This window comes from Bufo bufo, chromosome 1 (assembly GCF_905171765.1).
Source record: "Bufo bufo chromosome 1, aBufBuf1.1, whole genome shotgun sequence".
NCBI classification, from domain to species: Eukaryota; Metazoa; Chordata; class Amphibia; order Anura; family Bufonidae; genus Bufo; species Bufo bufo.
The window spans coordinates 810,621,414-810,642,514 of NC_053389.1; the positions used below are offsets into that span (position 1 = coordinate 810,621,414).

A 21,101-nucleotide genomic window follows, 5' to 3' on the forward strand; every position below is an offset into this window, starting at 1 on the left:
TTTATGACCCCGGCTTCTCCTGACAATTCTCTGCTTGCTCCATTTGTACTTTGTAGCTCTCCTGGTATTGACTCGGTCCGTTCGAGTCCTGTTGTTTGTCTGTCTGTCATCCCTGCACTTATTCCAAGTTAGGGATTGCCGTCCAGTTGTCCCCTGTCATTAGGACTCGCAAGGCAAGTAGGCAGGGCCAGGGGTAAGGGTGGATCACAGTGGTCACTTCCCTCCCCCCTGTATGTGTGTGTACGCGACCATTACAGAAATTAAGAGTTGCCTAGCCATCGTTTAAGCCTGTTGCGTTTCAGTATAGGGGGTCGAGCCATATGTTATTTGGACAACATTCTCATCTAGAAAAGTGCTCCAATGTATTTTAAGAAAGGCTTTAAAATCGTCACAATCTGCCAGATACAAAGGGATGATACCACAATGAAGAAAAAGAGTGCTAAACACACCGATATGAGAAAATACAAATCAATTTTATTCAATATCCATGAAAGACATACATGATACATATTATAAAACAGTAAATGAGCAGGGACAACCACAATCCTGCATCACACTGCTACCTGCCCCATCCATTGGACGGACGTAAATAGATCTACATATATGTGATATATAAATAATCAATTATCCCAAAGGATATAATACCAGGAACATGGAGAGTCTATAGCAAAGGTGCGCTTGCCTCAATACACCGGTGTGCATGAATACCAAAATGGCAGACACAAGATCCGAAAATATAAGGTAAAGCAGGTGTATAGGGCTACATACCAATGGAGCAGGGACAGGTATCAGGGCAATGGCGCTCCTCAACGCGCGTTTCGCGTATAGTTTGCCTCCTCCTGAGGAAGTAAACTATACGCGAAACGCGCGTTGAGGAGCGCCATTGCCCTGATACCTGTCCCTGCTCCATTGGTATGTAGCCCTATACACCTGCTTTACCTTATATTTTCGGATCTTGTGTCTGCCGAGAAATTTCAGAAGGTGATACCAAAAGTGGCGACATGAGGGCAGCAGTCACCCAGAAATCTCTTGCTGAGCAAATAATAATGCTGGGGAATCCAACCCAGGGTTATAAAGCACAAAGGCCACTCAGAGATCAGATAAAGAACATTCCCTCAGCCCCAGTCACTGCTCTCCTGTCTCCCCACTATCCCCACTTCTAGGTGAGAGTGTGAGGGATTCTTTTATGCATGTCTGTGTGTTTCAAGCAGTGTACTCACTGTGTCAATAGCTGGGGGCAATGGTGATGGTAAGGCTGGGGCCCGGAAGGATGTGTAGGCCGCAATGGTGGTGATGGGTGTCCCTGTCACTGCACTGTCCATTAGGATAGCTGTTCTCTTCTGCTTGACTTCACCAGCACTGGGGCAGAGCAACTTTTAGCTGGGGTCATCGGCCATGCGAGTGGTATGTGAGAAGTCGATGCCAGAGAATAGAGGTAGTCCGCAGGCGCAGGTTTCAGTGGCCTTTGTGGCCGATACCCGTCTTTTCACCGTTGATCCCGGAGAGGTTAGAGACGGTGTCCTTCAAGTTCACTATACTTTGTGGAGTATGTCCTCGCAATGTTGCAGGCTTTACTTGCCCGATGCGATCTAATGGAGGTAGATGGCGGGGCAACAAGGAGGGAGCGTGGGGAAGATGCGGCCATTCATGATGCCCCATCCACAGAAGTCCCCGTGATGTGGTTTTATTCAGTCCTGGAGTAATAATTACATTCGGGCATGGTAGTGTAGTATTACATTACATCAACACTAGTTTTTGCAGTGTTGTTGACTATAAAGTCTAGCACTGGTTCCCAGGGAGTAACTACCATAATGGCAGACCATGCAACTGCTATGGAGCCCAGGGCAATAGGGAGCCCAGTTGGGATCATCCCCTCTTCTACTTGGGTTGAAAACTTGGTCAGGACTCTACCCTCTAAAGGAACAAATGAGGCAGAGGAAAAATTGGCCCTATGGTCATTGAAAGGGGTTTAGGCGGAAACCCTTCTGTCCTGTGTGGGGGGCCTGGTTTGATCCTTGCTATGGGGCCCTTACTTTTCTATGTACGCCACTGACTGGTTCCATAGAGATGAATGGGATCTGTCATGATTTATTTATTTATTTATTTATTTATTTATTTTACCTGGCACTGTGGCTTAGTTGGCTAAAGTGCCTATCCAGTAAACAGGAGATCTGGAGTTTAAATCTCAGCAGTGCATTTTCAATCGGGTTTTTATGTCACAAGAAAAAAATGTGCTCAAGCTGGTAGATATTGACCACTGATATGGACAGCTGCTTTCAACAATCAGTTCACACACATAGATTTAAAGAGGACCTATCATGTCTGTGACAATTCTGAAGCCTCGGTTCCTGTGACTCTATTCTGTACTATTATTCTATGAATAAAGGGATGAAAATGAGCTTTTAACAAACCCTGCCCTGATGCCACCAGATGTAAGGAGGCTATCCTACAAGTCAATGTTCAACCCTTTAAATAGGCCTTAGGACATGACTCAGATATTAAATAAGCCAGCACTTCATCTGCAGACAGCTGATTCGGGGGATTACTCCTCATCAGTGCAGAGCAGAGAGTACTAACCTAACTGGGCGAGAGGCCTGGGTCATGTCTTAAGGCCCATTTAAAGGGTCGAACATAGACTTATAGGATAGTTGCGTTATATCTGGTGGTATCAGAGGCAGAGCTTGTTAAGAGCTCATTTACATCCCTTTCTTCCCAGAATTCCAGAGGAGCATGTATGGCCTATAAGATGTTCCAGAATTCTTATTATATGGGGAAAAGCAGGAGAGGTGATGGGTCCTCTTTAAAGGAAACATTCTTCTATTGCCCAGAATTGAGCTGTCTCTCAGATCAGTACTTACACAACACGGGTGGGTTATCAGAAAAGAGAAATGGAGCTTCTTACTGAAGAATCATATACATCCCACATTTCAATATGATTGTGTACCGGCTGAGCTCAGCGCCTGTGGTGCCTTCTATAGGAGGACAGATGAGCTGTGAGTGACAACAACAGCCATAATTGCAGACAAAGGAGGGAAGTTTTACATAGCCTGAGGAGCAGCCGATTATCAGGAATAAACGTTCCTTTTCGACAACTGGCTGCTCGTTAAGTGGGGGTGACGTGCTGCATTTACATGCAGCGATCTACTCCACAGTATGAGAACGAGGGGTCAGTTCTGCGATCGCTCGGCCCCATACACCTGCATTGTTTCTGTTTAAGCAGCACAATCTGCTGCCCGGAAACAAAAATTTACTTGTCTGCATGAACGACTGTTTCACCAGACGAACAAGCATTTGACTCGTTCATTGGGTGATCGGTGACACCTTTAGATTGACCGATTATTGTGAACAAGCATTCGTAGGAACATTCGTCTTTGATAATCTGCAAGATTCCACGTAAAGGTATGTAGTCCCTGTTTGGGTTGTGCATAAAGGACATAGCACCAATGTAATTTGATGAAGCAAGAGCAGAGGTCAGTGCAGCCGATGTTATAGTTGTTCTCAAGGGGTAATGACCAATCGGCTAGAGGAATAGTCAAACCACAAGAAAGGAGCCAGTGGACTCATTCAGACTCACTCTAGGGAGATAGATGACAGGTGCAGAATCACGACCAATGGAGTGATAAATTATAATGTCTTTATTAAAATTAACTTTCCACATGGACAACATGTTTCCGGATGCAAAGGACCCCTTTTTCAGGTCTAGAGGAAGTAAGCAGGTAACTTCTAGCTTTCACCGCTATAGCTGGCAAGGAAAGAGCAGCCAGCACGTGCGATGTGTGTGTGAGACGAGCATTGGGAAGACCACATTAAAGAATCCGAAAGGATCAACTAGCTGGGGGTAGGGGATTCTTTTTATTTGTGGGTATTGTGATGGTTCCAGATGTCCTCCTTTCATTCACTGCTACTTCACAGTCAGATTTTCCAGCAGAGCCTGGGTTATTCATTGAAGTTCTTACAGGCATGGAGAAAATGCTGGTCTTCTCTAAAAACAAAAGAACCAAGGGGGTTAGTTATGAAAGCAGATACATCAGTTTTGTGGCGTAAAAAAGTATTGTCGTGGCAACTGCAACATTTCTGCGACATTTCTGGATCCTTGCCACTTTTCACAGTGGACTATGTTTAAGAGCTAAAAGTGAGATTAGACCTGGATTATGGCTCATTTACTATATGCAACTTTCGCAAAAGTCACAACCCACGCCAGGCAACCAACTGGTGTATTAATACACATATACAGTACCTCACAAAAGTGAGTACACCCCTCATATTTTTGTAAATATTTTATTATATCTATTCATGGGACAAAACTGATTATAACACTTTGACACAATGTAACGTAGCCAGTATACTGCTTGCATAACAGTGTAAATTGGTGTGCCATCAAAAAGACTCAACACACAGCCATTAATGTCTAAACCTCTGACAACAAAAGTGAGTACACCCCTAAGTAAAAATGGCCACATTGTGCCTAAGGTGTCAATATTTTGTGAGGCCACCATTATTTTCCAGCACTGCTTTAACTCTCTTGGGCATGGAGTTCACTAGAGCTTCACAGGTTGCCACTGGAATCCTCTTCCATTCCTCCATGACGACATCATGGAGCTAGAAACCTTGCACTCCTCCACCTTCCTTTTGAGGATGCCCCACAGATGCTCAATAGGGTTTAGGTCTGGAGACATGCTTGGCCAGTCCAGCACCTTTACCGCCAGTTTCTTTAGCAAGGCAGTAGTCGTCTTAGAGGTGTGTTAGGGTCGTTATCATGTTGGAATACTGCCTTGAGGCCCAGTTTCCGAAGGAAGGGGATGATGCTCTGCTTCAGTATACCACAGTACATGTTGGCATTCATGGTTCCCTTGATGAACTGTAGCTCCCCACAGCCGGCAGCACTCATGCAGCCCCAAACCATGACACTCCCACCTTCAAGCTTGACTGTAGGCAAGACACACTTGTCTTTGTACTCCTAACCTTGTTGCTTCCACACATGCTTGACACCATCTGAATCTGAACCAAATATCTTGGTCTCTTCAGACCACAGGACATGGTTCCAGCAATCAATGCCCTTAGTCTGCTTATCTTCAGGGAAGATGATTAACTAAGGGGACAGGCAGTCGCCAAAATGTTTCTGGAGCTGTCAGAAGTATTAGCAAAAGAAAGGGGGTGGTAGCAGCAGTTGCAGCAACAGACCAGAGCTGCCAGTGTCATCCAGCAGTCGTATTTTGACCAGCAACCCAACTGTCCTTGAATGGTTGACTCGGTCTTCCACTTTATCTCAAGGGACAGTTAAATACTGCTGTTACATTGTTGTTTTAAAAAAACGAACTTTTTGTGCGAGATAGTACATTTGCGCCCTGTGCTGCATTTCTGACAGTCCAATAAACCAGTTAAATACTGCTGTTACATTGTCGTTTGAAAAAAACTCACTTTTTATGCTAGACAGTATATTTGCGGCCTGCGCTGCATTTCTGACAGTCCAATACAACTGTTAAATACTGCTGTTAAATTGTGGTTTAAAAAAACTTACTTTTTGTGCTAGATAGTACATTTGAGCCTGCGCTGCATTTCTGAAAGTCCAATAAAACAGTTAAATACTGCTGTTATATAGTCGTTTGAAAAAAACTAACTTTTTGTGCTAGATAGTACATTTGCGGCCTGCGCTGCATTTCTGACAGTCCAATACAACCGTTAAATACTACTGTTATATTGTGGTTTGAAAATAAACACCTTTTTTGTGCTAGTGTCATGCACTGCTCAGGTTATGTGTGGAGGTCTGCCAGGCTAGCAGCACATGTGTAGTTTGTTTTGTTTTGTGTTTGGATTTGAGCTGTATCCGCCTCCTTCCAGGTGCACTGGGTGGGGTCGTTTGTATGAGTTTAAATTACTCCCTTTCCCAGTGTCCTGTGCGGGTTATAGCTTCTATCTTGCTCTGTGGAAGGAAGGAAGGAATTGCTGTTTTTTATCAGCTACAGATAAGTTGGTTTTGTTTCTCTCTTGTGTTCTTTCTAGGCTGTTAGGGAGACCCCTGCTCGCTCCTTGCTTGAGGAAGCAGGCTGTCTCTTTTTCCCTTTTCCACTATCTTAGGGATCTTAAGGTTTCTTCAGTCTTAGGCACGGGGCACGTTTATTCCCACCTTCAGGGTCTGAACGTGGGCACAGAAGTCCAGGGAGAGTTGGTAGGGATTTGCTAGGAGGTGACCTTTATCCACAGCTTCTGGCCTAGACACTTGTTTCATGGTTTTCTGTGTTTCTATTGTATCTTGTATCCTACCCAGTGTGACAGCTAGATACTACATTTGTGGCCTTTGCTGCATTTATGACAGTCCAATAAAACAGTTAAATACTGCTGTTACATTGTCGTTTGAAAAAAACACACTTTTTGTCCTAGATACTACATTTGCGGCCTGAGCTGCATTTCTGACAGTCCAAAACAACCGTTAAATACTGCTGGTATATTTTTGTTTAAAAAAACACACCCTTTTTGTGCTAGATAGTAGATTTGCGGCCTGCGCTGCATTTCTGACAGTACAATACAACTGTTAAATACTGCTGTTATATTGTTGTTTTTTTAAAAACACCCTTTTTGTGCTAGACAGTAGATTTGCGGCCTGCGCTGCATTTCTGACAGTACAATACAACCGTAAAGTACTGCTGTTATATTTTTGTTTGAAAAAAGCACCCTCTTTGTGCTAGATAGTACATTTGCGGCCTGCGGTTCATTTATGACAGTCCAATACAACCAGCCAGGCTCGGACTGGCCCACAGGGGTACAGGGGAATCCCCCGGTGGGCCCCTGAGCAAGGTGGGCCCCTAGTCTCCCACCCCCTGCACAAGTGGCACATAACACAGTAGACTTACTGCACTACATACATATATTCAATGTACAGCACCTCCAACAGCCTATGTTCATATAAAAAACTTGTTAGATTATTTATTATATTTGAATGTATCCGTACGGTGGGCCCCCAAAATAAATTTTACTGGTGGGCCCTAGGTACCCCAGTCCGATACTGCAACCAGCCAATACTGCTGTTACATTATTGGTTGACAAATTCACATTTTTTGCAACCCACTGTTGTGGGACCTCAAGAAATGTTTTCTCTTTATGACACCGGCACAGCCTTTACTGTCATTGAACTTAATTGTTGACTATTGGCGGTTACATTGTCGCCTGAAATAAACACCCTGTTAGTTTGGTGGGTGAACGCAAAGAATAAAGAGAGTGTCAAAGAAAGGAGGTGGCCCTGGTCATGGTGCTGCTGGTGTTGGTGGAGCTCCTGTTGCAGGGAGAGGACGTGGTCGATCTGTGCCAGCTACACGCACAAGTGAAACACCTTCCTCAGGTGCGAGAAGGCGACAGAACCTTTAGCGTTATTTGGTAGGCCGAAATGCCGCTCTACAAATGGTGAGACCAGAACAAATACAGGAAATAGTAGATTGGGTGTCTCACAGTGCCTTCAGTTCCTTCACATTGTCTTCCACCCAGTCCCCTGCTGAAAGATCAGAGTTGGCACCTGCAGCCCATGCCCATCATTTTTTTTTTTTTACCTCACCCCCTTGCAAATCAGCCAAGCAGTCTGAGCCCCAAGTAATGTAGCAGTCTCTTCTGATTTTTGATGACTCTGCTAGCAGGGTTTCCTAGGGCCATCCGCATAGCCCTTCCCCAGAAGTGGAAGAGATTGAGTGCACCGATGCCCAGCCACTTATGTTTCAGGATGAGTACATGGGAGGACCATCGCAGCACGTCTCGGGCAGAGGTGAAGATTGGGTGGAAGATGATGTAAGGGACGCTGAGGTCCTCGACCCCACATGGAATCAAGCTCATGCGAGTGACCTGTGTAGTTTGGAGGAAGAGGCGGTGGTCGCACAGAGCCACCAGCACAGCAGAAGAGGGAGCAGGGTGCAAAAGCGGAGCAGCCGTCCCCTAGACAGTATGCCTGCTACTGCCCACCGCAGCAAGGGACCGAGCACACCAAAGCCAGCTCCAAGGAGTTCCCTGGCGTGGCAGTTTTTCAGACAATGTGCTGACGACAAGACACGAGTGGCTTGCACGCTGTGCAATCAGAGCCTGAAGCGAGGCATAGATGTTCTAAACCTGAGCACAACCTGCATGACCAGGCATTTAAGTGCAAAGCACGAGCTGCAGGGGAGTAGACACCTCAAAAAACAAAGAAAGGTCTCTGGCTCCTCCTGCTTCCTCTTCTGCTGCAGTCTCGGCCTCTTCATCCCCCTCTGGCGTGACAGTGGCACCTGCCACCCCGCAAGCAGAGGATGTGGCAGCAACCACACCAGCTGGGTCACCAAGCATCTCTACAATGTCCCATGGAAGCGTTCAGCTGTCTATCTCACAAACACTGGAGCGAAGGAGGAGATCCCCCCGGACAGTTTTAAGAATTTGATGGCGGTTGCTGTCCCACAGTACGTTGTGCCCAGCCGCCACTACTTTTCCAGGCGAGCCATCCCTTTCTGCACAACCAAGTGGAGGACAAAATCAGGTTTCACTTTGCAATGCCTCCTGTCGCAAGGTCCACCTAACTACGGATACGTGGACCAGTAAGCACGGTCAGAGACGTTATATCGCCCTAACAGCACACTGGCACATGTTCTTCTACCACCGAGGATTGCAGGGCATTTCTCTTTGCCTCCTGTTGCTTCCTCCTCCTAGTCCGCCTTCTCATCCTCTACCGCCTCCTCATCCGGTCAGCGTAACACCTTCACTATCAACTTCAGCACAGCCAAGGGTAAACTACAGCAGGCAGTTTTAAAACTTATCTGTTTGGGGGACAAACCCCACACCGTGCAGGAGCTGTGGACGGGCATGGAACAACAGACCGATGAGAGGTTGGTGCCAGTGAGCCTCAAGCCTGGCCTGGTGGTGTGCAATAATGGGCGAAATCTCGTAGAAGCTCTGGGCCTAGCCGGTTTGACGCACATCCCTTTCCTGGCGCATGTGCTGAATTTTATTTAATAACTTGTCCCACATTTCCACCCGATCAGATTTCAGCCATTGACCTCCCTTGGATGTGGTATGCCTTTCTCAGGCTCCCTCTCCGGCATGGAACCCTGATTCCCGGTTACCCGTGATCACCATGGTAGGTGCATAAAAGAACATCGAAAGTTGATAGGGAAGATATCCAAATGGATCGTGGACGTCGCGGGGACGTGCAATCAGGCAGAAGTTATCTAGAGTCAACAAAGCGTCAGCAAGGGCTCTCCTGAATAACTTTTCCTAATCCAAAATACCGCTGTGACATTCCCTGTAATTTTTTACTACTCATTCCAATAACAGGGCATCTTAAGAGTCCTGTATTGTTATTTATCATCAATACCTTTTCCGCTTTAATAACTTGTCCCATATTTCCACCTGAACACATTTCAGCCATTGACCTCCCTTGGATGTGGTATCCCTTTCTCATGCTCCCTCTCTGGCATGGAACCCTGATTCCCCGTTACCCGTGATCACCATGGTAGGCGCAAAAAAGAACATCAAAAGTTGGAATATATCCAATTGGATCGTGGACGTCACGGGGACGTGCGACATGGTGGAGCAGTATGTGTGCACACGCCTACATGTACTGACTGATGGGTCTGCCCCTTCAACTTCTGGGTCTCCAAATTGGGCACATGGCCTGAGCTTGCCCTTTACGCCTTGGAGGTGCTGGCCTGCACGTTTGTTTAGCACAGCAGGAGGGGTTTATCAAAGACAAGCGCAGCCAATGTGGAAAAGCTCACGATCATTTAAATGAACCAGGCAAGGATCCCACTGGGCCTGTCCGTACCTTGTGCAGAATAGACATGTATACCGGCCTCACCCAGCCATTGTTGTACTCCAGCACACTTTCTCTTTGTTTTATTTTTTATATTTCCCAATGTTTTGGGGTCTACAGAAATTAAAAAAATAAATTATAATGATAAAGAAACAAAACAAAAAAAACAGTGTTGACTACCTCCTCCCCAGCCGCTTCCACTTACACCGCCACATCCACCGCCTCCTCAACCTCCTACACCATATAGACCTCCTCCTCCTAGATCAAGATTATAATTTTTTATTTTTACGTATTTATGTTATTTGAAGAAATTTCCCTATCCACATTTGTTTGCAGAGCACTTGCCATGATCTTAACCAAATGTTGCTGCCTTTTGCAGCCCTCTAGCCCTTTCCATGACTTTTTTTTTAGAGCCATTTTAGTGCTCCAAAGTTCAGGTCCCCATTGACTTCAATAGTGTTCAGGGTGAAGTTTAACCCGGCGAACCCAAACTTCCAGGTGTCCGCTAAACTCTATTCCTAATCTATCAGAGTTGAATCACAAGCTCCTAAATTAACAAACATGTCAAGTGTGATGACATGTCCTCTTTAAATCTATGCATGTGAACTATCTGTTTAAAGCAACTGTCCAGATAGAAATCTACTGGCTTGATCACATTATTTTCATGTGACCTAAAAACCCGAATGAAAAGGCACTGCTGAGATTTCAACTCAGGATCTCCTGTTTACTAGACAGGCGCTTTAACCAACTAAGCCACAGCACCAGACTACCAACATAGTGCAAACCTACTAAATTGGAAAATATTCAACTGCACTTTTGAAATACAGTGAGGCTAAACATTTGCGCGCATCAACGGCAATTAAAACTACATGCCCTTGTCAAAAAACAAAAGGTTAGCTGGGATTTCTGCCACACATACAACTGTATTGATGTCCTCAGGTTGGTGATAAAGTATAATTTTTTGGTGAGAAACTGGATCCAATGACTCCCGTGCCCTGCCGTTCACTTTCATAGGCCATAGGCCACTGCAGTTTAGTACACTGCTCAAAAAAATAAAGGGAACACAAAAATAACACATCCTAGATCTGAGTTAATTAAAAATTCTTCTGAAATACTTTGTTCTTTACATAGTTAAATGTGTTGACAACAAAATCACACAAAAATAAAAAAATGGAAATCAAATTTTTCAACCCATGGAGGTCTGGATTTGGAGTCACACTCAAAATTAAAGTGGAAAAACACACTACAGGCTGATCCAACTTTAATGTAATGTCCTTAAAAAAAGTCAAAATGAGGCTCAGTAGTGTGTGTGGCCTCCACGTGCCTGTATGACCTCCCTACAACGCCTGTGCATGCTCCTGATGAGGTGGCAGACGGTCTCCTGAGGGATCTCCTCCCAGACCTGGACTAAAGCATCTGCCAACTCCTGGACAGTCTGTGGTGCAACGTGACGTTGGTGGATAGAGCGAGACATGATGTCCCAGATGTGCTTAATTGGATTCAGGTCAGGGGAACGGGCGGGCCAGTCCATAGCATCAATGCCTTCGTCTTGCAGGAACTTCTGACACACTCCAGCCACATGAGGTCTAGCATTGTCTTGCATTAGGAGGAACCCAGGGCCAACCGCACCAGCATATGGTCTCTCAAGGGGTCTGAGGATCTCATCTCGGTACCTAATGGCAGTCAGGCTACCTCTGGCGAGCACATGGAGGGCTGTGCGGCCCTCCAAAGAAATGCCACCCCACACCATTACTGACCCAATGCCAAACCGGTCATGCTGGAGGATGTTGCAGGCAGCAGAACATTCTCCACGGCATCTCCAGACTCTGTCACGTCTGTCACATGTGCTCAGTGTGAACCTGCTTTCATCTGTGAAGAGCACAGGGCGCCAGTGGGGAATTTGCCAATCTTGGTGTTCTCTGGCAAATGCCAAACATCCTGCACGGTGTTGGGCTGTAAGCACAACCCCCACCTGTGGACGTCAGGCCCTCATATCACCCTCATGCAGTCTGTTTCTGACCGTTTAAGCAGACACATGCACATTTGTGGCCTGCTGGAGGTAATTTTGCATGGCTCTGGCAGTGCTCCTCCTGTTCCCTCTTGCACAAAGGCGGAGGTAGCGGTCCTGCTGCTGGGTTGTTGCCCTCCTACGGCCTCCTCCATGTCTCCTGATGTACTGGCCTGTCTCCTGGTAGAGCCTCCATGCTCTGGAAACTACGCTGACAGACACAGCAAACCTTCTTGCCACAGCTCGCATTGATGTGCCATCCTGGATAAGCTGCACTACCTGAGCCACTTGTGTGGGTTGTAGACTCCGTCTCATGCTACCACTAGAGTAAAAGCACCGCCAGCATTCAAAAGTGACCAAAACATCAGCCAGGAAGCATAGTGGTCTGTGGCTACCACCTGCAGAACCCCTCCTTTATTGGGGGTGTCTTGCTAATTGCCTATATTTCCACCTGTTGTCTATCCCATTTGCACAACAGCATGTGAAATTGATTATCACTCAGTGTTGCTTACTAAGTGGACAGTTTGATTTTACAGAAGTGTGATTGACTTGGAGTTACATTGTGTTGTTTAAGTGTTCCCTTTATTTTTTTGAGCAGTTGTATTTGAGGGCATTGGGAAGCACAGCAGACACAGTATTAAGGTAGAAGAAGGATAACACTGTTGGGGCACCAGAATGGGGAGGATGATGAAAAAGTGATGAACTGAAGATGTCTATGTACTCTCCAGAGACTAGGCGTGGCTGAAAGAAGTCATCATGGCGGTCTGGGCCGAATGGAGAATATGAGGAACTGGAATGTGTATAATTACAGGAGACATTACTGGATGTAATAGGTACTTCATCCCAAATTTTGGCATTGGATCCTTTGAAGACAAAGTCTGAAAAGATTTGTTCGGGAAAAGTATTCCTTCACGCTCATGATAGAATCCAATCCCATTTTAAAGGAGGTCATGATGCGCACTTCTGAATGAGACCTTATATAGAATAGGACCTCTAACTTCATGAAATCAACTTCTCGCTCCAAAAAATAATGACACGTTATTCCCGTGTGTATTTAGCCTATTGCTTGGGGGAGAACAGGTTATTGGTTTTGTTTGATGATTGGAGCCACTTAGCCACCAAAACTGCTGTTTCTCATCTGTAGTTGTGGCCGAGTGGTTAAGGCGATGGACTAGAAATCCATTGGGGTTTCCCCGCGCAGGTTCAAATCCTGCCGACTACGACTGATATCTCGTTCCTTTACCTTCATGGGCTAAAGGACTGGTTTTTCCATAAACTGTTGCTATCCTATAAAGAAAGTCAGGTATTATTAAGCTCTTTTACAATGAATTCACAACATTATGACCGTCCATCTGTGTTCAAACACAACTTACAATAAGGAGAATGAATTAAAAAAATCTAAATGTGGCTGTCTGTCTAACTTTTTTGGTTTTGATTCATTAGCATATGTAAAAAGATAAAACTTTATAATGTATCTTTATTTTTCACACCTTTCAGCAACCTATATTTGCCCAGGCATGTAGGATTTCTGTAAATGTTGAAAATGCCCTATGGTCACTCCAAAAATCTCTCTAGATTGGAACAATAAAGAATTGACAGAGATGATAGAGAGGGGAAGAGGAAGGAAAGGGAACCATGTTACCATCTCACTGACTCTAGCTAGTAACCTGTGAGGCAAGTACTTAAGGAAGCAGTCAGGGGTCTGGCACTGCTAAAAGAAAAACTGACTGTGGACTATAAGAACCAGTCACTTTTTGCAAAGATGTTTTCTAGTTAAATAGTGCATCTTATAGTCCACAAGCAACGGTAAGTAGGAAATGTAGGATTGGATCATGAGGGACATGAAACCCTGACCCGAACTCAAAATAAAAAAAAAATCCTAAATTAATTTAGGTTCTAGAAATGACCCATAACTTAATTCAGACCCCTATGTTAATTCAACCAGGATGTAACCTGAATTTATTTGTTTTATCTTATGATTTTTTTGGTGTTACACTTGGTTCCTAATCTATCACAGTTGAATCACAAGCTCCAAAATTACCAGACATGTCCTGTTTAAATCTATGTGTGTGAACTGTCCAGATAGAAATACCTGTGGCTAAAATCTACTGGCTTGATCACATTTTTTCATGTGACATAAAAACCCAAAGGAACAGGCACTGCTGAGATTTGAACTCAGGATCTCCTGTTTACTAGACAGGCGCTTTAACCAACTAAGCCACAGCACCAGAGTACCAACATAGTGCAACCCTACTAAATTGGAAAATATTCAACTGCACTTTTGAAATACAGTGGGGCTAAACATTTGCGCGCATCAACGGCAATTAAAACTACATGCCCTTGTCAAAAAACAAAAGGTTAGCTGGGATTTCTGCCACACATACAACTGTATTGATGTCCTCAGGTTGGTGATAAAGTTGAATTTTTTGGTGAGGAACGGGATCCAATGACTTCCGTGCCCTGCCGTTCACTTTCATAGGCCATAGGCCACTGCAGTTTAGTATTTGAGGGCATTGGGAAGCACAGCAGACACAGTATTAAGGTAGAAGAAGGATAACACTGTTGGGGCACCAGAATGGGGAGGATGATGAAAAAGTGATGAACTGAAGATGTCTATGTACTCTCCAGAGACTAGGCGTGGCTGAAAGAAGTCATCATGGCGGTCTGGGCCGAATGGAGAATATGAGGAACTGGAATGTGTATAATTACAGGAGACATTACTGGATGTAATAGGTACTTCATCCCAAATTTTGGCATTGGATCCTTTGAAGACAAAGTCTGAAAAGATTTGTTCGGGAAAAGTATTCCTTCACGCTCATGATAGAATCCAATCCCATTTTAAAGGAGGTCATGATGCGCACTTCTGAATGAGACCTTATATAGAATAGGACCTCTAACTTCATGAAATCAACTTCTCGCTCCAAAAAATAATGACACGTTATTCCCGTGTGTATTTAGCCTATTGCTTGGGGGAGAACAGGTTATTGGTTTTGTTTGATGATTGGAGCCACTTAGCCACCAAAACTGCTGTTTCTCATCTGTAGTTGTGGCCGAGTGGTTAAGGCGATGGACTAGAAATCCATTGGGGTTTCCCCGCGCAGGTTCAAATCCTGCCGACTACGACTGATATCTCGTTCCTTTACCTTCATGGGCTAAAGGACTGGTTTTTCCATAAACTGTTGCTATCCTATAAAGAAAGTCAGGTATTATTAAGCTCTTTTACAATGAATTCACAACATTATGACCGTCCATCTGTGTTCAAACACAACTTACAATAAGGAGAATGAATTAAAAAAATCTAAATGTGGCTGTCTGTCTAACTTTTTTGGTTTTGATTCATTAGCATATGTAAAAAGATAAAACTTTATAATGTATCTTTATTTTTCACACCTTTCAGCAACCTATATTTGCCCAGGCATGTAGGATTTCTGTAAATGTTGAAAATGCCCTATGGTCACTCCAAAAATCTCTCTAGATTGGAACAATAAAGAATTGACAGAGATGATAGAGAGGGGAAGAGGAAGGAAAGGGAACCATGTTACCATCTCACTGACTCTAGCTAGTAACCTGTGAGGCAAGTACTTAAGGAAGCAGTCAGGGGTCTGGCACTGCTAAAAGAAAAACTGACTGTGGACTATAAGAACCAGTCACTTTTTGCAAAGATGTTTTCTAGTTAAATAGTGCATCTTATAGTCCACAAGCAACGGTAAGTAGGAAATGTAGGATTGGATCATGAGGGACATGAAACCCTGACCCGAACTCAAAATAAAAAAAAAATCCTAAATTAATTTAGGTTCTAGAAATGACCCATAACTTAATTCAGACCCCTATGTTAATTCAACCAGGATGTAACCTGAATTTCTTTGTTTTATCTTATGATTTTTTTGGTGTTACACTTGGTTCCTAATCTATCACAGTTGAATCACAAGCTCCAAAATTACCAGACATGTCCTGTTTAAATCTATGTGTGTGAACTGTCCAGATAGAAATACCTGTGGCTAAAATCTACTGGCTTGATCACATTTTTTCATGTGACATAAAAACCCAAAGGAACAGGCACTGCTGAGATTTGAACTCAGGATCTCCTGTTTACTAGACAGGCGCTTTAACCAACTAAGCCACAGCACCAGAGTACCAACATAGTGCAACCCTACTAAATTGGAAAATATTCAACTGCACTTTTGAAATACAGTGGGGCTAAACATTTGCGCGCATCAACGGCAATTAAAACTACATGCCCTTGTCAAAAAACAAAAGGTTAGCTGGGATTTCTGCCACACATACAACTGTATTGATGTCCTCAGGTTGGTGATAAAGTTGAATTTTTTGGTGAGGAACGGGATCCAATGACTTCCGTGCTCTGCCGTTCACTTTCATAGGCCATAGGCCACTGCAGTTTAGTATTTGAGGGCATTGGGAAGCACAGCAGACACAGTATTAAGGTAGAAGAAGGATAACACTGTTGGGGCACCAGAATGGGGAGGATGATGAAAAAGTGATGAACTGAAGATGTCTATGTACTCTCCAGAGACTAGGCGTGGCTGAAAGAAGTCATCATGGCGGTCTGGGCCGAATGGAGAATATGAGGAACTGGAATGTGTATAATTACAGGAGACATTACTGGATGTAATAGGTACTTCATCCCAAATTTTGGCATTGGATCCTTTGAAGACAAAGTCTGAAAAGATTTGTTCGGGAAAAGTATTCCTTCACGCTCATGATAGAATCCAATCCCATTTTAAAGGAGGTCATGATGCGCACTTCTGAATGAGACCTTATATAGAATAGGACCTCTAACTTCATGAAATCAACTTCTCGCTCCAAAAAATAATGACACGTTATTCCCGTGTGTATTTAGCCTATTGCTTGGGGGAGAACAGGTTATTGGTTTTGTTTGATGATTGGAGCCACTTAGCCACCAAAACTGCTGTTTCTCATCTGTAGTCGTGGCCGAGTGGTTAAGGCGATGGACTAGAAATCCATTGGGGTTTCCCCGCGCAGGTTCAAATCCTGCGGACTACGACTGATATCTCGTTCCTTTACCTTCATGGGCTAAAGGACTGGTTTTTCCATAAACTGTTGCTATCCTATAAAGAAAGTCAGGTATTATTAAGCTCTTTTACAATGAATTCACAACATTATGACCGTCCATCTGTGTTCAAACACAACTTACAATAAGGAGAATGAATTAAAAAAATCTAAATGTGGCTGTCTGTCTAACTTTTTTGGTTTGGATTCATTAGCATATGTAAAAAGATAAAACTTTATAATGTATCTTTATTTTTCACACCTTTCAGCAACCTATATTTGCCCAGGCATGTAGGATTTCTGTAAATGTTGAAAATGCCCTATGGTCACTCCAAAAATCTCTCTAGATTGGAACAATAAAGAATTGACAGAGATGATAGAGAGGGGAAGAGGAAGGAAAGGGAACCATGTTACCATCTCACTGACTCTAGCTAGTAACCTGTGAGGCAAGTACTTAAGGAAGCAGTCAGGGGTCTGGCACTGCTAAAAGAAAAACTGACTGTGGACTATAAGAACCAGTCACTTTTTGCAAAGATGTTTTCTAGTTAAATAGTGCATCTTATAGTCCACAAGCAACGGTAAGTAGGAAATGTAGGATTGGATCATGAGGGACATGAAACCCTGACCCGAACTCAAAATAAAAAAAAAATCCTAAATTAATTTAGGTTCTAGAAATGACCCATAACTTAATTCAGACCCCTATGTTAATTCAACCAGGATGTAACCTGAATTTCTTTGTTTTATCTTATGATTTTTTTGGTGTTACACTTGGTTCCTAATCTATCACAGTTGAATCACAAGCTCCAAAATTACCAGACATGTCCTGTTTAAATCTATGTGTGTGAACTGTCCAGATAGAAATACCTGTGGCTAAAATCTACTGGCTTGATCACATTTTTTCATCTGACATAAAAACCCAAAGGAACAGGCACTGCTGAGATTTGAACTCAGGATCTCCTGTTTACTAGACAGGCGCTTTAACCAACTAAGCCACAGCACCAGAGTACCAACATAGTGCAACCCTACTAAATTGGAAAATATTCAACTGCACTTTTGAAATACAGTGGGGCTAAACATTTGCGCGCATCAACGGCAATTAAAACGACATGCCCTTGTCAAAAAACAAAAGGTTAGCTGGGATTTCTGCCACACATACAACTGTATTGATGTCCTCAGGTTGGTGATAAAGTTGAATTTTTTGGTGAGGAACGGGATCCAATGACTTCCGTGCCCTGCCGTTCACTTTCATAGGCCATAGGCCACTGCAGTTTAGTATTTGAGGGCATTGGGAAGCACAGCAGACACAGTATTAAGGTAGAAGAAGGATAACACTGTTGGGGCACCAGAATGGGGAGGATGATGAAAAAGTGATGAACTGAAGATGTCTATGTACTCTCCAGAGACTAGGCGTGGCTGAAAGAAGTCATCATGGCGGTCTGGGCCGAATGGAGAATATGAGGAACTGGAATGTGTATAATTACAGGAGACATTACTGGATGTAATAGGTACTTCATCCCAAATTTTGGCATTGGATCCTTTGAAGACAAAGTCTGAAAAGATTTGTTCGGGAAAAGTATTCCTTCACGCTCATGATAGAATCCAATCCCATTTTAAAGGAGGTCATGATGCGCACTTCTGAATGAGACCTTATATAGAATAGGACCTCTAACTTCATGAAATCAACTTCTCGCTCCAAAAAATAATGACACGTTATTCCCGTGTGTATTTAGCCTATTGCTTGGGGGAGAACAGGTTATTGGTTTTGTTTGATGATTGGAGCCACTTAGCCACCAAAACTGCTGTTTCTCATCTGTAGTTGTGGCCGAGTGGTTAAGGCGATGGACTAGAAATCCATTGGGGTTTCCCCGCGCAGATTCAAATCCTGCGGACTATGACTGATATCTCGTTCCTTTACCTTCATGGGCTAAAGGACTGGTTTTTCCATAAACTGTTGCTATCCTATAAAGAAAGTCAGGTATTATTAAGCTCTTTTACAATGAATTCACAACATTATGACCGTCCATCTGTGTTCAAACACAACTTACAATAAGGAGAATGAATTAAAAAAATCTAAATGTGGCTGTCTGTCTAACTTTTTTGGTTTGGATTCATTAGCATATGTAAAAAGATAAAACTTTATAATGTATCTTTATTTTTCACACCTTTCAGCAACCTATATTTGCCCAGGCATGTAGGATTTCTGTAAATGTTGAAAATGCCCTATGGTCACTCCAAAAATCTCTCTAGATTGGAACAATAAAGAATTGACAGAGATGATAGAGAGGGGAAGAGGAAGGAAAGGGAACCATGTTACCATCTCACTGACTCTAGCTAGTAACCTGTGAGGCAAGTACTTAAGGAAGCAGTCAGGGGTCTGGCACTGCTAAAAGAAAAACTGACTGTGGACTATAAGAACCAGTCACTTTTTGCAAAGATGTTTTCTAGTTAAATAGTGCATCTTATAGTCCACAAGCAACGGTAAGTAGGAAATGTAGGATTGGATCATGAGGGACATGAAACCCTGACCCGAACTCAAAATAAAAAAAAAATCCTAAATTAATTTAGGTTCTAGAAATGACCCATAACTTAATTCAGACCCCTATGTTAATTCAACCAGGATGTAACTTGAATTTCTTTGTTTTATCTTATGATTTTTTTGGTGTTACACTTGGTTCCTAATCTATCACAGTTGAATCACAAGCTCCAAAATTACCAGACATGTCCTGTTTAAATCTATGTGTGTGAACTGTCCAGATAGAAATACCTGTGGCTAAAATCTACTGGCTTGATCACATTTTTTCATCTGACATAAAAACCCAAAGGAACAGGCACTGCTGAGATTTGAACTCAGGATCTCCTGTTTACTAGACAGGCGCTTTAACCAACTAAGCCACAGCACCAGAGTACCAACATAGTGCAACCCTACTAAATTGGAAAATATTCAACTGCACTTTTGAAATACAGTGGGGCTAAACATTTGCGCGCATCAACGGCAATTAAAACGACATGCCCTTGTCAAAAAACAAAAGGTTAGCTGGGATTTCTGCCACACATACAACTGTATTGATGTCCTCAGGTTGGTGATAAAGTTGAATTTTTTGGTGAGGAACGGGATCCAATGACTTCCGTGCCCTGCCGTTCACTTTCATAGGCCATAGGCCACTGCAGTTTAGTATTTGAGGGCATTGGGAAGCACAGCAGACACAGTATTAAGGTAGAAGAAGGATAACACTGTTGGGGCACCAGAATGGGGAGGATGATGAAAAAGTGATGAACTGAAGATGTCTATGTACTCTCCAGAGACTAGGCGTGGCTGAAAGAAGTCATCATGGCGGTCTGGGCCGAATGGAGAATATGAGGAACTGGAATGTGTATAATTACAGGAGACATTACTGGATGTAATAGGTACTTCATCCCAAATTTTGGCATTGGATCCTTTGAAGACAAAGTCTGAAAAGATTTGTTCGGGAAAAGTATTCCTTCACGCTCATGATAGAATCCAATCCCATTTTAAAGGAGGTCATGATGCGCACTTCTGAATGAGACCTTATATAGAATAGGACCTCTAACTTCATGAAATCAACTTCTCGCTCCAAAAAATAATGACACGTTATTCCCGTGTGTATTTAGCCTATTGCTTGGGGGAGAACAGGTTATTGGTTTTGTTTGATGATTGGAGCCACTTAGCCACCAAAACTGCTGTTTCTCATCTGTAGTCGTGGCCGAGTGGTTAAGGCGATGGACTAGAAATCCATTGGGGTTTCCCCGCGCAGGTTCAAATCCTGCCGACTACGACTGATATCTCGTTCCTTTACCTTCATGGGCTAAAGGACTGGTTTTTCCATAAACTGTTGCTATCCTATAAAGAAAGTCAGGTATTATTAAGCTCTTTTACAATGAATTCACAACATTATGACCGTCCATCTGTGTTCAAACACAACTTACAATAAGGAGAATGAATTAAAAAAATCTAAATGTGGCTGTCTGTCTAACTTTTTTGGTTTGGATTCATTAGCATATGTAAAAAGATAAAACTTTATAATGTATCTTTATTTTTCACACCTTTCAGCAACCTATATTTGCCCAGGCATGTAGGATTTCTGTAAATGTTGAAAATGCCCTATGGTCACTCCAAAAATCTCTCTAGATTGGAACAATAAAGAATTGACAGAGATGATAGAGAGGGGAAGAGGAAGGAAAGGGAACCATGTTACCATCTCACTGACTCTAGCTAGTAACCTGTGAGGCAAGTACTTAAGGAAGCAGTCAGGGGTCTGGCACTGCTAAAAGAAAAACTGACTGTGGACT

At 43.4% G+C, this 21,101-nt stretch overlaps 10 non-coding genes across 10 annotated transcripts; 5 read left to right on the top strand and 5 right to left on the bottom strand.

Moving 5' to 3' along the window:
- Positions 1-10,446: 10,446 nt before the first annotated feature.
- Positions 10,447-10,520, bottom strand: TRNAT-AGU. The gene has a single exon. It is a non-coding gene; the product is annotated as a tRNA-Thr (tRNA).
- A 2,385-nt stretch (positions 10,521-12,905) lies between these two features.
- On the top strand, positions 12,906-12,987 carry TRNAS-AGA. Its single transcript has one exon. It is a non-coding gene; the product is annotated as a tRNA-Ser (tRNA).
- A 932-nt stretch (positions 12,988-13,919) lies between these two features.
- TRNAT-AGU lies at positions 13,920-13,993 on the bottom strand. Its single transcript has one exon. It is a non-coding gene; the product is annotated as a tRNA-Thr (tRNA).
- Positions 13,994-14,805: 812 nt separating this feature from the next.
- On the top strand, positions 14,806-14,887 carry TRNAS-AGA. Its single transcript has one exon. It is a non-coding gene; the product is annotated as a tRNA-Ser (tRNA).
- A 932-nt stretch (positions 14,888-15,819) lies between these two features.
- TRNAT-AGU lies at positions 15,820-15,893 on the bottom strand. The gene has a single exon. It is a non-coding gene; the product is annotated as a tRNA-Thr (tRNA).
- Positions 15,894-16,705: 812 nt separating this feature from the next.
- TRNAS-AGA lies at positions 16,706-16,787 on the top strand. Its single transcript has one exon. It is a non-coding gene; the product is annotated as a tRNA-Ser (tRNA).
- A 932-nt stretch (positions 16,788-17,719) lies between these two features.
- Positions 17,720-17,793, bottom strand: TRNAT-AGU. The gene has a single exon. It is a non-coding gene; the product is annotated as a tRNA-Thr (tRNA).
- Positions 17,794-18,605: 812 nt separating this feature from the next.
- TRNAS-AGA lies at positions 18,606-18,687 on the top strand. Its single transcript has one exon. It is a non-coding gene; the product is annotated as a tRNA-Ser (tRNA).
- A 932-nt stretch (positions 18,688-19,619) lies between these two features.
- Positions 19,620-19,693, bottom strand: TRNAT-AGU. The gene has a single exon. It is a non-coding gene; the product is annotated as a tRNA-Thr (tRNA).
- Positions 19,694-20,505: 812 nt separating this feature from the next.
- On the top strand, positions 20,506-20,587 carry TRNAS-AGA. The gene has a single exon. It is a non-coding gene; the product is annotated as a tRNA-Ser (tRNA).
- The last annotated feature ends 514 nt before the right edge of the window (positions 20,588-21,101 follow it).